At 38.0% G+C, this 13,317-nt stretch overlaps 1 protein-coding gene across 6 annotated transcripts in view; it reads left to right on the forward strand.

Moving 5' to 3' along the window:
- The window catches only part of ZNF609 (zinc finger protein 609), a 194,983-nt gene that overhangs the window by 133,900 nt on the left and 47,766 nt on the right, over nucleotides 1–13,317 (forward strand). The gene's annotated exons all lie outside the window — the stretch shown is intronic.

Genomic DNA, 13,317 nt, shown 5'->3' on the forward strand with positions numbered 1-13,317 from the left:
AATTATTATGGTTCCCACTCAGGCCAGGTGTTGCATCTGCCTAAACTAATTTTCCTTATCTTTCTCTTGAACTTAGTCCTTAAGACTCAGGTGAAATGGCACCTGCTTCTCCCAGGTAGACTGAAGTGATTGGGCTCCCTTTGTACTTAATTATTTTGCATTCTTTATGACATTGTTTTAATTACTTGATAATATTTATTTTTCCCCACCAGACTTAGGGACAAGGATCATATTAGATGATGATCATGTTTGATGACCATATTAGCCTTAGGACAACAAGTATTTAATGTTTCTGAATGAAGAATCCGGAAAAAGATTGCTTAAAGAAATCAAATTAAGTTCTAAAGCAAGACATTCTAAACTTTGTTTCTATCTCCCCTCCCCTCCATCCTTCCTTCTTTCCAATAGAAAAAATATGGCTGGATAGATGGAGTGCCTTGGTGTTTTTAAGGTATTTCAAAAAGCCTTTTATGATAGATATTCTTGATAACATGTCGATGAAATATGGACTTGATGGTGATGTCATTGGGTGGCTTTATATCTGACAGTAGAGCTATATTTAGAGAGTATTGATTACCAGATATTTGTCAGCTAGGATGGAGGTGGTAAACCACAAGAGTCTGCTTTTGGTTCAGTCTTGTTCAACATTTTTATTATAATTTGTGTGACTAAATAGAAAGTATGCATATAAATTTATGTAGGTGATACATAATGGTGGAGACTCTTGGTTGTGAGAGAAACTTAGCTCAAGCAAATTTAAGCAAGTGAGGGATCTTTGTAGGTTCCCACAAATGGAATTTATTAGTTTTGGGCAGGGTCTCAAAAAATATCATCAGGATTCTGTCTTTGCTCATGTCCCTGTTCTACTTTCTTCTAAATTGGCTTTATTTTTTTTTTTAAGATTTATTTATTCATGCATGGGGTACACGCCAGAGATGCGGGGTGGCGGGGGCGGGGGGGGGGTGAGAAGATTCACCAGAGACAGAGTGGGGAACAGAACAGGCAGACTGACTGAAACACACTGCTGAGGGGAGCAGCAGGCAAGGCAGGAGAGATCTGCTGTTCCATGTGGGTTGCTCCCTGGCCAGCCAGGGATCTCCTGCAGTGGCTGTGGATAGCTTCATAAGTTGCGTCTTACTTAACCACTGCGCCACCAGGGAGGTGCAGAATTGGCTTTTTTCTTAGGCAAGCCTACTTCATATGTTAGGAGAAATTGCCACTGGCTTCTAGGTTGTATTAGTTCTTTCAAATTAAAGGGCCAAAACAAGAAGGAATCTCTACAGCCTGTGAAACACATATTCCATGCCTTTTGGTAGAGTTAGGCCCATTACTGTAATGAGGTTGGGGGAATGGATTTCCCACAGGAAAAGGTTCTGCTTGAAGAAGGAAGGGGGAAAGAATGACGAAAAGCCAAAGCTATACTATCATGAACCACTCCAGAGAAGTAGCTCAAGCACTGACTGTCTGAATGGAGAGTGACACTGTCATGACAGACTGAAAGATGGAATTGAATTAACAATTCCATTACTGTCATCATCGTTATTATTATTGGCTAATATTACATTTTCATTGTGTCCTAGGCACTGTTCACTAAGTACTTTACATTCGGTTAATTACTACAATGACTTTGTAAAAATTAATTCTTGATGTTTTAAGTTTATAGAAAAAGAAAGTAAGGCTCAGAAAGATTGCATGTGTCTGTGGTTACCAATTATTAAGTAACTAAACTGAGATTTCATCCAGACTCTTAGAAAGACAGGCATTTATAGTTTAAAACATCTGCTTGGGCCTCCCTGGTGGTGCAGGGGTTAAAGCAGTGCAATAGCTATCTCACCAGCCACTGCAGTGTAAGTTCAGTCCCTGGCTAGGGAGCTACCCACCTGGCACAGCAGACCTCTCCTGTCTCGCCTGCTGCTCCCCTCAGCAGTGTATTTCAGTAGATCTGCCTTTTCTGCTTCCCACTCTATCTCTGGTGAATCTTCTTACCCTCCTGCACTTCTGGCCTGTACCCCAGTTCTTGTATGCATAAATAAAAATAAATCTTTTAAAAATATATTAAAATAATAAAACAGTTACTTACATATTTGTTATATGAACAAATAAGGTACAGAACAGTCTGCACTGTCTTTTATGTAAAAAGGCACATGTAAGTAAGCAAACTACATATGCATTAACTTGGTTGCTTCTGGGAAAGGAAACAGGGCCATTGTAGATCCTTTGCTACTATATGTGTTTTTAATTTAAAAAAATCAACCTTAAAAGTACAAAAATTTGAGGAAGTTGGCTGATTAAAAGTTTGAGTAGAAAAGGTTCAAGGAGTTTTAATGAATGTGAAATTCAATAAATGTTTCAGAGTGACTTGACTCAGAATAACTAATAAAGGTTGTTATTTGAGATCACCAGAATATGTAGGCACACTGCTAGGGATCTGACATATATTAGAGAATTTAATCTTTTAAATCACCCCAGTAAAGTTAAGGGTTATTCTCTACCCACATTGGTTAATTAGATGCTTGTTATGATACTATGACTTTGTGCATATTCTTTTAGGAACAGCTATCTTATATGAAATGAGGTGCTATAGCATAAACATGCTCTATAGAAACCCAAATCAGATTTGCTGTGTAAAGTGCTTTCTTTAAATAGAAAGATCTTTCATTGGAGTCACCAATTTTTCCTGTCAAATCCATTAGCCTTATGTTGAAGTTATATGAAATCAGTGAATATTCTGTGACCTTCTAGAACATATAATCACCTAGGAGACACTTGGGCATTGAAGCCTAAGCAAATGGCTATTTCCCACTTGGTTCAATAGAGATAAGGTGTCCATAATCAGCAGTTCATCCACACATTATAGCACCCTTCAGATAATTTGAAGTTTTTTCTCTCTACCTTTAGCTTAAATAGCAAATATAAGAAAGGAAAATTTCTATAGGAAATGATGGCTCCTGATTAATTAAGTACGCATTTTAAAATTTCTTTTAGATAATGGCATGTTTAGTTTCTGAACTCTTAAGTTTACAATTTCAGACAAGTCTTATCATTGGCAATTTGAAAACAGATAGGCACTGGGGAGTGATTCTACCTGCCCCCAGCAAGGGTAAGAGTCGCTTTTGTCATTAATGACCACCATTAATTTGTCCATTTTATCAATTATTTTTTTTAAAGATTTATTTATACAAGCACTGGGGTACAGACTAGAGGCATGGGAGGGTGAGAGAATTCACCAGAGACAGAGCAGGGAGCAGAACAGGCAGAAGGAATGAAGTACACTGCTGAGGGGAGCAGCAGGTGAGACAGGAGAGGTCTGCCTTTCCATATAGGAATCTTCCTGGCCGGCCGGGAATCGAACCGGCGCTGCAGAGGCTGCGGACAGCTTCACAGCACTGCGCTCAACCTGCTGCACCATGAGGGAGGCCCCCATTTTATCAACTTATTAATTGAACCCTTCATTCTTTCAAATTTTTAAAATACTTACACTTGGTTGTTGGAGATTATTAATATATTATTTGTAAACATCCCTTACTTATAAAAACCCTAGCCTGTGGATTTTAGGATTGTTTTAATGTACTCCATTGTTGCTAATAATTTTCTCTACCTTCATGTCTGTTTTCTTTGCCTTTCTTTCCACACTTTCCTGTTACAGTAGACACTCTTATTTGCCTGCTAACAGACAATTTCCCTCAACTTCCTTGCTACCAAAATCCCAGTTTTGTTTGGGAATCACATGGCTATAGGCTTCTGGAGAAGCTGAATCCTTTCCTAATTTCAGAACATGAAACTTGATTAGTTTTCAAAATATAGCCCTCAGACCCCTGGGTATCTCCAAGACCTTTTTAATGGTTCGTCTAGGTCAAGACTATCTTCATAATAATACTAAGATATTATTCACCCTTTTCACTTGTTGACATTTACACTGATAGTGCAAAAGCACTGGTGGGTAAAATAGCTGGTATCTTGACATAAATCAAATCAGTGGCATCAAATTATGCTAGTAGCCACCACATTCTTCACTCCTATACCCGCAGAGTACAAGATATAAAATAAAATAAAATAAAATAGGGCCTCCCTGGTGGCGCAAGGGGTTAAGACGCAACCTATGAAGCTATCTGCAGCGATTACAGCACGAATTTGATCCCCAGCAAGGGAGCTGCCCACGTGGTGCAGCAGACCTCTCCTGACTCGCCCAGCAGTGTGTTTCAGTAAATCTGCCTGTTCTTTTCCCCACTCTGTCTCTGGTGAATCCTCTCACTGCCTCCCCACCCCATCCCACCCCGACACCTCTGACCTGTACCCTAGTTCTTATATGCATCAATAAATAAATCTTCAAAAAAAATTATAAAAGCCAATTTCACTTTGAATTATCTTTAATAAAACAGTAAAAATTATTAATTTATTAAACCTGACCTATGAGGACATATCATTTTATTTAATTTTTTTTAGATTTATTTATTTATGCATACAAGAGCTGGGGTACAGGCCAGAGATGTGGGGGGGGATGAGAGAATTCACCAGAGACAGCAGGGAACAGAACAAGCAGATTGACTGAAATACACTGTTGAGGGGAGCAGCAGGTAAGACCTGGCCGGCCGGGGACTGAACTTGTGCTACAGAGGCTGCGGATTGCTTCATAGTGCGGTGCCTAACCCCTTGTACCACCAGGGAGGTCCCTGAGGACACATCATTTTATATGCTATGTAACCAAATGGGAAGTACACAGAAAACACTTCTGCTGCATGCCCAAGTAACAATGTTTGTCTCAAGGAAAAGCAATTGTGCTATTGAGTTGCGAACTGACCTAGCCAGTTTTGTCCTGAAGTGCTATTTTTACTTGTATAACTGACAAATTATAGTTTTTCAGACTTGGAAAATTTGCATTTTCTTCAAAATGAATTAAATGAACCTATTACCCAAGGAAAACAATTGATAATATTTATTTTAGTGATAAAGATTTGACCTCTCAAGCAAACCCTTTTTTGGGAAAATTTACAGTTTGACCATTTTACCATTACTTGAAACCTTTTCTGATGAGCTCAGAGGCAATATTAATGAATATGACTTCTGTTAATGAAATGGGTCAATATTTGAAAGAGCTGTATAATTCAGCAAATTAGTATTTCCAAATAACGAATGCTAGATGTTAAAAAATCATGCATAGGGAAAAGAAACATTCGAAGTGCAAAAGAGAGCAATGAATCGTAATGTAATAGAATACAAAAGCTCACAGATTCCACATTGCTACTAATCTTTAAGAACTATACTTTGTTGAATTTTGGTGTCATATCAAAGAATAATTATCTGAAGAAGAAATACTTTGTGTGTGTATGTGTGTGGCCAGTTTTTTAAAATACTTCAACTAAAACATTTCACCAGCAGATTGAATGCAAAAAACAGACATGAGAAACTAGCTGTCTGCCATTAAACCAGACACTGAAGAGATTTGCAAAATGTAAATCAATGCCTCTCTTCTCTATTTTATCATCTTTTGGAAAAAAATATAGCTATTTTTATTTAAAATACTATATATTAACTTTTACTAGAGTTTTAATATTATTTTTAATAAGCTCATACATATTCAACATTTTCTTTTTAAATTCTAGTATGGTAAATATCAGTATATATATTCCACATAAGTAAAAGTTCTTTGTGGTTCTCAATTTTTTATCACTCTTCTTACTTTGAGATAGTTGTAGTTAAAATAAATAGTTGGGAGAGATCTCTTTACCCTTTACCCGGTTTCCCCCAGTGGTAACAATTTGAAAAACTTTAGTACAATATCACAGCAATGATGCAGTCCACTGACTTTATTCAGATTTCTTCCATTTTGCTTGTACTCTTTTGTGTAATGTGTGAGTGTGTATTTGTGCGTGTCTAGTTTTGTGCAGTTTTATCTCGTGTAGGTTTGGGTGTCTATCACACAAAGCACAGAACATCAATACAATACCATCAATACAAGGATTCCTTGTATTGTCCTTCCTCACCCTTGGTCACTACTAATCTGTTCTCTGTTTCTCTAATTTTGTCTTTTAGACTTGTTAGTTTTAAAAAATAAGTTAATTAGTACTTACTGAAATGTTTAAATGTTTAAATTCTCACATGATAAATATCAGTAGATACAAGTCTGTGTTAATAAAAGCTCAAGTTCGCTCAGGTTCTCATTTTCTAAGACTAAAGGTTTCTCAAGACCAAGAAGTTTAAGAACAGCTGACTAAAGCAAGGAGAATTATTCAGGTTTCTCCTGCTGAAGCTACTGCAGAGCAAGATGCAGTTTGTGATGTCTCAGTTGAGGATACTCATGTCTTAAAACAAGACTATTAATATGAGTAATGATTGAAATCTCTAATCCAATTTGGTTCATTGATATTATAGGTTAAGTTGAGATTTTCTTTTATATCTGTGTTTCTGAATGGCGGCCTGGTAAAAGACTTTCGCTTTCTATTGTGTTTCCCTTATTTGGCTTGTGTGTTATTTTTTGTTTGTTAGTTTTTATATCCTAATGAGTAAGAGAATAGAAATGACACACTGCAACCCTGACTTTTTAGGAAATAAGTATATGAAAGAAGATAAAAAGTATTTGCAGCTAAAAAATGAATTTTTCTCAAATTCTTTGTTCTTGAGAAGCTAATTCTGGTGCTTTGATTAGACCACTATAGGGATGGAAGGGGGGGATCATCAACCTTCTGTGGGGGGGGGAGTCATTTCAGAGGTAGTACTTAGGTCCCTATCATCACTCATCAGCTGCAAAGTTAATGAGTTTGCTAAAAGAAAATGTGAATTTCAAGCAGGCAGGAGATTATAGAGTGAGAAGATTTAAAAGAGTAGAAGAGATGCTTCATTCAGCAAAAACCTTTGCTTCTGTAATGGACACTGCCACGTGATTTCTATTGTGCATTGATTTCATTTATGATTTTTTTCCTTTGTTAAATTTCTAGCAAAATTGGGCCTCCCCGGTGGCGCAGCGGTTGAGCGCTGGGTTGCGAAGCTGCCCGCGGCCTCTGCGGCACCGGTTCAATCCCCGGCTGCTCCCCGGCCACCAGAGGAGGGTCCCACATGGCGCGCAGACCTCTCCTGCCGCCCGCTGCTCCCCTCAGCAGTGTGCTTCGGTCCTTCTGCCTGCTCTGCTCCCCGCTCTGACTCTGGTGAATTCTCTCACCCTCCCGCGCTTCTGACTGTACCCAGTGCATGTATAAACAAAACAAACAAACAAACCAGCAAACAAATAAATAAAGCATGCCTCTATTAAAAAATAAAAATAAATAAATAAATAAATAAAAAATAAAATAAATTTCTAGCAAAATTTATCTATTCCACCACACTGGAAATTTTGAAATACTTGAATATTAGGACCATTTGATCTGCTGTCTCTTTATCAGAAGAGGTCTTTAGGCTCTAAACCTGAGACTGTGTAGGGATCGTTGCAGAATTCTCTATAACGAGTCTGAAGTCTTCAAATTATGTTTTCACTGCACTGCATTTACTAGTATGTATTGGGACAGCCTTTGTTGTTGACCTTGACGCAGGTGCTGTTTGGTTAAAATTGAGTGCTAAAGTCTTCTGTGAGTAATAGAACATTTTGCTTCTAAGAACTATTGATGTCTGATTATGGTGCCAGCTACTGTGTTTTTCTTTTTCCTCCTTGTCTTCTGTTACAAGATATCTTGAAAGTTAACCCAATTTACAATCTAATTCTTTTTCAAAGCAGCCTAAATGTAATCTGTAAACTCAGTAGACCAGCAGCCTCTTGTTTTACCTTGAACAGAGAAGCAGGGTCAGCGCATACTTAGAAAAGGGACTGATTTCCTCCCCCACTACATAGTTAAATGTGTTGTTTAGGGATTAACTTGGAATATTCTACTGCATTCTCACAGGAGCTTTGTGAAAAAGAGGAATTCAGATTTCTCCCTTCATCCTCAGTTATTCCAAGATTTTTACCTGCCAGATTCTCAAAAGAAGGAATCACTGATCTTTCAGAATAAGCAAAGATAATCCTTAATTATTAAAAAGAAAGAAAACACGGTTCAGTTTTAAATAATACATAGGCACAAGGAATACTTCTATGTTTGTCCTTGAATAGGGACGCCTTCCCATTTCTATACCTTGTGCACCTACATTACTGTTGGTATTGCTGGTGCCGAGTCACTAAAATCCTGAAGGAACTTTGGAATTATTGAAGAAGGAGAACTTCTTATTAATACAGTGTTCTGTAGATCTTATATTGGTTCTGTACAATTTTACTTGATAACCTGACTAAATTTCAACATTCACCTATGGTTATCTTTCAGTCTTGGATAAAAGGGAGTTTCTTAGAGCTACTGTAGTTATAAGGGCAGGCAGCTTTTCTGTTGTTTGACTGAAGGTATAGATAGCAAACTCATTTTTGTGAAGGGCAGAATGGAGGAACTCTCCCAAAGATTTTTTCAGTGCATTTTCTATTCCTAAAATTATGTTACAACCTTGAAATTTTCCCTCCATCAGTGCCTCTTTTGTGTGGGGGGTAGCTGAAGTCAGTGTATAATTATTTCTTGCAGGGAGATTAATGGCTCTGGCCTTTTTTAATTCTCTCCAGTCCTCGTTTCTGTGTCACCTGCCTATCAGCAGTCAGATCCCTAATAGGTGCTATTAGACTAATAGCTAAAGGTGTACTGAAAAGAAGTATCATTAAAGATAAAGGACATGAACTATTGGAAAACTTCAGAGCCTTCCATCTTTAAGTTCTCTGTAAATCTCTTTTCAGGTTTTTGTTTTGTTTTGTTGTTATTTATTTCTTCATTCAGCTGAGCTCTAGTTGCTCATGGTGGCACTTCTTGGCATTTCAGAGTGAGAATTGGTTCAGCTTTTATTGTTATTATAGTTACTAAGGTATTTAATGATCCTAACTTTTTATATTCCTTATTTTCCCTACTGATACCAGTCTTCTGACAATCCCTGCTCTTGTTGGGAAGGTTGGCAGAATGAATCCTTTTCTGATTTTTAGCCTCTTTTGGAGAGTGATAAATGAAGCTCTGTTTGTTCAATTGAGCAGTAAAATATGAAATCCCATAAAAGCCACCTAGGTTATTAGATGAATATCACTGAGCTGCTTACTATGCACTATGGCTTAACATAGATTATAGATGTGACCAAATGGTGATTAGCAGAGCTGGATCTGTAATTAAACATTAGTGTGCTGTTCTGTGATTTCTACTTAAATTTCTGTTGCAATGTAGAAGGAACTAAATAGTTCCAAACTGATAGGTCATCTCTTCTTCCCACCTCTCCAAGTCTCTTTTAATTATTTAAAAAATAAAGTCATCCTTATACTAACATAGATCATGAACTCTTATTTAGTGACTTTGACCAGTAAGGGTGGTTAGGTACATATGTTAAACAGCTCCTCATTTGTCAGTTCTGTTATTCTAGTGTTCAGTTCAGCTAATTGTGTTTCTTCTCTTCCTTTCAGTTTTATAGCAAGGATTAATTTGGCAAACTGCCTGAAATGCAGCAGTGGTGTTTCCAGCCTATATCTTAGATGTTTTCTGGACCCATCAGTACAGAATTGGGGGCATAGCCAGCAGCACTGAATAACCTAACAAGAAATGAAACAACTTCCAGAAAAGAGCTGTCCTTGGTGGGAAGGAAAAAGAAAGAAGGGGACTGGGAGGGAAGGGGGGGAGAGAGAGAGAGAGAGTGAGCAACCATGTGGATAGTGGAACAGGTTGCCAACAGGACATGTTCAAGCAAGGTAATCAGAAAGTACACAGGACTGGTCTAGAAGATTTTAAAGCAATCTTTCTCTAACAAAGAGGGCTTTGCAGGAATTTCTCTTCCTAATAGAAGTATAGAAAAGGAGTATACATCTAGCTATGAAATAGCTTCTGTCTCTATTCTTTCCTAAGAGAAAGAACAGAGAAACAGAGGTAAGATAGAGTAAAGATCGATGATCCATATACTTCTGTCTCTAATTTTCCCTTTCTAGTAACTATCAAGGGTAAAATCTCCAGGAATCTTTCTTTCCAAAGAGTTATGAGCCAGTTTCTTAGAGCATTCCTGAAAGGGTTTAGTGATGACAGCCAAATTTCAACCGCTACATGGTAGTAGCCATCGTTGTAGTCATAGTAGTAGAAGTAGAGAGTACACTTTTTCCTGTACTGTTTTTAATTTCAAGTCTTTGCATAGAAATTTTACAGGATCTTGCAAGGATCTTCTGTATTCCAAGAAGGTTTCTAGATTAAATTGTAAATGCTTGATTGTCAAACATTCAAAGAGAGTAAAAAATATCCTGATAGAGTTCCATATACAGTGTTCCTCTTTGATTAAATTTTATGAAAAAGGTGGCATTAGGAAGTATAGGGAGAGTGTGTGTGTGTGTGTGTGTAAGATAAGGATAATGTTTTGGCAGCTCTTGAATTAATCTGAAGCAGTGTCTTAACATTCTTTGAACTCTTGACAGTGATGATGTGCAAATAGCAGTGACTTTCTAAACCAAGTACTGTAGAGAATGGAAGCAATACCCAGATCTCAACTTTAGAGTAGTAGTCAAAGCTCAGAAGGTGTGTGTGTGCGCGTGCGCATACATGTTTCAGGGAAGAAGTAGGTGGATTATAGGTGGAGTGGTGGTCTTGCTGTAACTATTCCAGAACCAGAATTATATTGCAGAGCTGTCCAGCAGCTTGGATTATGGCTACATGTGTGGGTTCTATTGATTTTATTTCTGTTGAAGGAGTACATTCAACCTGGACTAAAAATTCTTTCCCAAGGGGAAGAAGGTCCCAATCAGTGACTCCTTTTTCTAGGTTTTCTGGTTGGTATCATACTTAATCTTCAGGGCAGATCAGTCAGTGTATTGACCACATATATACAAGGCTATGTTTAATTAGAATCTGGGACTGTAGACCCACAGAGTTGGTACTTTGTCAACCTGATGTTAAAATTTAGAGAGTTAAAGGATGATATTTTTACCACTTTACTACCACTTCTAATTCTAGTTGCATTCTTGGCATCTAAGGTAGTTGCATTCCAGTGAGAGGTCCTAGTTTTGGAGGTAGACTGCTGGTGCTGGTATCCAACTATTTCTGTCTATGTATGTATTATAACTGTATGTGCAGTCTGCTATGGATTGGCTTCTGATTAGTAATAGCATATATTTTTTTTAGCAAGTCTTCTTTGTCATTCTTTTTAATTTTATATATATTTTTACATCATTTTTCATTTTTGCACAATGTATGCATTTTCATCTTGGTTATACACCCCATAGAATTCCCACCCCACCCCTTATTATGACCCTAAATCCTTCTCTCTTCCCCTCCCCCATAGTATGTCTCTGGTTTATAGTTGCTTGTTGATTTTGATTTTTACTTCATTATAATTAGTCTTTTTCCTGGTCCCTTATTAAGGTTTTCTAAATTCCTGCTATGAGTGAGACCATCTGGTATTTTTTTCTTTCTTTCTGGCTTATTTCGTTGAGCATGATCCCTTCCAGCTCCATCCATGTTGCTGCAAATTGCATGAGTTTATCTTTTTTGATTGCTCAGTAATATTCCTTTGTGTATATGTACCACATCTTCTTGATCCAGTCATCAATTTTTGGGCATTTGGGTTGTTTCCATAGCTTAGCTATTGTAAATAGTACTGCTATAAACATAGGGGTGGAGTGCAAGTGCCCTTTTGAATTAATGATTCTGTGTCCTCTGGGTAAATACCTAGGAGTGGAATTGCTGGATCATATGGAACCTCCATCTTTAGTAGGTTGAGGAATCTCCACACAGCTTTCCAGATTGGTTGGATCAGTTTGCACTCCCACCAGCAGTGCAGGAGAGTTCCTTTTTCTCCACATCCTCGCCAGCATTTGTTGTTGCTAGTTTTTAAAATGTGCCATTCTCACTGGTGTGAGATGGTATCTCATTGTAGTTTTGATTTGCATTTCCCTGATTACAAGTGATGCTGAACATTTTTTCATATGCCTGTTGGCCATTTGCATTTCCTCTTTGGAGAAGTTCCTTTTTAGCTCTTCTGCCCATTTTTTGACTGGATTATTTTCTTTGTTGTTGTTGAGTCTCATCAGCTCTTTGTAGATTTTTGTGAGCAGCCCTTTATCATTAGTGCTGTGTGCAAAAATTTTCTCCCAGGGCCTCCTCTGGTGGCACAGGCAGTTGAGCGCCTCGCTGTGAAGCTGTCTGCAGCCTCCGCAGTGACGGTTCATTCCCAGCCAGCGAGGGTCCCACATGGCACGGCAGATCTCTCCTGTCTCGCCCACTGCTCCCCTCAGCAGTGTATTTCATCATTCTTCCTGTTCTGTTCCCCACTCTGTCTCTGGTGAATTTTCTCACCCTCCCGTGCATCTGGCCTGTACCCCAGTTCTTGTATAAATAAATAAATAAATCTTTTAAAAATTTTTTTTTCTCCCAGTTGGTGGGGTGTCTCTTTGTTTGGGTTACTGTCTCTTTTGCTGTACAGAAGCTCTTTAATTTGATGTAGTCCCAGCTGTTCATCTTTGCCTTCGCTATCACTGTTTTGGATGATGAGTCCTTAAAGATGTAATAGCACATATTTCTTACAGATACATTTGATATAAGATTCACACTCCAAAATGTCATTCTCATTAACCAATCATTGTTATAATCTCTGAGGATTAGATACCCCCATCACTTTGCTCCCAAGCCCTTTTCATGACCTTTAAGTAGATTTCCTTGTAGCTAAAGATAAATTAAAGTTCTGATTTTCTTGAAGTAGCATTCCTAGCAACTGGGAATTTCTTTTTTTTTTTTTAAGATTTATTTATACAAATAAGAACTGGGGTACAGGCCAGAGGTACGGAAGAGTGAGAGGATTCACTAGAGACAGTGGGAAACAGAACAGACTGATTGACTGAAATACACTGCTGAGGGACAGTAGGTGAGACAGGAGAGGTCATGTGGTTTAACTCCCTGACTGGGGATTGAACTCCTGCTGCAGTGGCTGCAGATTGCTTCAAAGTGCTGAGACTTAACTCCTTGTGCCACCAGAGAGGCCACAACTGGGTATTTCTTTCCCCCTTTATTCCCACCTGTATTCTTGAATTTTATACTCGATGTGTAATATATTACTTGTTGAGTGATAGATTGGTGGGAAACCTAGTGGTGACAGAACATGATCAGAGTTTGGCCATTTCTTTCTCACCAGTCTATGTGCTCTTTTGAAATCTGGCCCTAATTCTCTTTCACTTAAGATTTTTAAATGAAGCAGTATTTTTTTATACACTTTTATCTAAGCTCAGCTTATTAGAAAGATCATTAATAAGAAATAGAAATTCTCCTAGTACAGGGTGCACATATCTAAAGCACTACGTTTGCAGTGATATCA

The sequence above is a fragment of the Talpa occidentalis genome, unplaced genomic scaffold (genome assembly GCF_014898055.3).
Source record: "Talpa occidentalis isolate TD23 unplaced genomic scaffold, MPIMG_talOcc4v2.1 talOcc4.11, whole genome shotgun sequence".
NCBI classification, from domain to species: Eukaryota; Metazoa; Chordata; class Mammalia; order Eulipotyphla; family Talpidae; genus Talpa; species Talpa occidentalis.